The sequence below is a fragment of the Penaeus vannamei genome, chromosome 3 (assembly GCF_042767895.1).
Source record: "Penaeus vannamei isolate JL-2024 chromosome 3, ASM4276789v1, whole genome shotgun sequence".
Taxonomy (NCBI): domain Eukaryota; kingdom Metazoa; phylum Arthropoda; class Malacostraca; order Decapoda; family Penaeidae; genus Penaeus; species Penaeus vannamei.
Window position 1 is genome coordinate 17,480,370 of NC_091551.1, and position 2,500 is coordinate 17,482,869.

Genomic DNA, 2,500 nt, shown 5'->3' on the forward strand with positions numbered 1-2,500 from the left:
AATCATAAGAATATGATATGGTATAAATTTCATTAATCATAATGATAATTATTATTACTAATATTGTGATAATAGTAATGAAAATAATATTAATAATGACCACAATCATAAAAGTAACAACAAAAATTACAAAGATTATTATCCTTTTTATTAACATTATCCTCATTATAAACATTTTAATTATTATTATAATTACAGTTATTATTATCATCATTATCTTTACAATTATTATTATTATTATTATCATTGCTATTATTATCATTATCATTCGTATTTACTGATTGATTCATTTACTTCATTATCATCAAGATTATTAACATACTCATAATAATCATGACCGTGATCATAATCATAATCATCATAATCATTATCATCATCATAGTCCAAAACACCCCATATACACGTCTTTAGTCCATAAGCCAGTTCTTTTAGAAAACGTCAATATATATATATATATATATATATATATATATATATATATATATATATATATGTATGTATGTATGTATGTATACATACATACATACACACAAACACACACACACACACACACATATATATATATATATATAGATAGATAGATACAAATGTGTGTGCGTGGGCTGGTTTATGTTTGTGGATGTATGAGTATGTGAATGTGTGTTTATATATGTATGTATGTATCTATCTATTTATGTGTGTGTGTGTGTGTATGTGTATGTGTGTGTGTGTATGTGTGTGTGTATGTGTATGTGTATGTGTGTATGTGTGTATGTGTGTGTGTGTATGCATATATATATATATATATATATATATATATATATATATATATGCATATATATATATATATATATATATATATATATATATATATATATATACCTATATATGTTTGCATATATACATAAATAGATAAATACACACACACAATGGCACAGACACACACATATGTGTGTGTGTAAAGATCGTTTCAAATCACGAAGTTAGCATGACAACTTGTGACGAACAATCAAGAAATAAGCAGGTGAAGTAATGCAGTGCCACCACATACACAGTCGCCTCTGCTGCTAATCAGAATGGCCTTGAGCCAAATGCTCAGGTCCGCCCTGGGAAAGGAATCTCAAGCCTATCCAAAACAAGTCCGTGGAAACTAGTTCCACACCTAATTAACCCCCTTAAATACATTCCCAAGACTCTAAAAAGGGAAATCCAAAGAACCCAAAGGTGTGGGGTGAGCTACAACCACAATTGCTGCCAAACACTTTATGAAAAGGTAGCTTGTCAACCTGAAGAACTGAAAAGCTTGATCCAGTGGAACTGTCAGGGAATACATACAAAATGGAAGAAATTACAACATGTGATAGCTTCATGTAACCTTGTTTGTGTATGTTTACAAAAGACTATGACCAGGAAAAATTAGCCGATTTCCCTGAGACGACTACAAATTCAATCCCATTGTAGTAACTTTGATAATAGACCTCATGGGGGAGTAACAGTGATGGTGCATTAGGATTTTCCCTCTCAGGCCATCCACCGCAAAAGACACTATCTTCCACTGCTGCATCCGTCTAGTTTCTTCCACATAATCTCAACAGAGATTTGGAAGATCGACTTGAGCAGTCGCCCCATCCATTTTTAATGTTGAGAGATTTCAATTGCTTGTATCAATCCTGGCGAGAAACTTTGTGCAAGTCGTAGGGAAGGGTCTTAAAGTTCTTGTTCTCAAGAGTAAATGCAGTTTTTCTGAATGGCAACACACCCACACATATCCAAATCAAATTGGAGCATTCTCCAAATTGACCTGTCCACTGGTTCATAGTTGGATTTCACTTGACAGGTCACGGAAGACTTACATGAAGCGACCACTTTTCAATAATTTTGAAGGTGGATGGCATTCCAGCCAACAGAGTGAAGAGATCGTGACTTGAGCATGCACACTGGAATCGTTTTAGATCAACTGCAGTAAAGCAGGGATCTGTGAATAATTCCCAGTGTGTTCAAGTTACTGTTAATAGCTTCACATCACAAAGCATCCATTCCCGAAAATAACAAACGATAATGACGGCCTGTGGCACCGTGGTGCTGAAACGATGCCCCAGCGATGTGACCTTTAACTGTTACCAAAGGACCCAAGCCAAGTCCAGTCGAGTGTCAAAAGAGGTTAGACGGAGATTGCAGATACCTTATGTCTCCTCATTCACATCTGAAGATAGATGGCATAATTCTAACAAACAAAAAAGATGTAAATGAGGTGGTTAGTTCCATGACAGAGATCTCTGGAGCATCGTACACCGCCCGATTCCCCGCCCTTTTAGCTGAACAGGAACAACGCCCAATGTTCTTTAGTAGGGCTGCAGCAGAATATCCTTACAACTTACCATTTCTCTATAGGAAGATGAACTTAGCTTTGCAACTCTACATTAGGATTGAACAAGTTATGATATTCCATAACAAATGATTTCTTACCTATAACAAAACTCCCAAAAGATCCTGTTGGACCTATGCAATAAGATATTTCAGG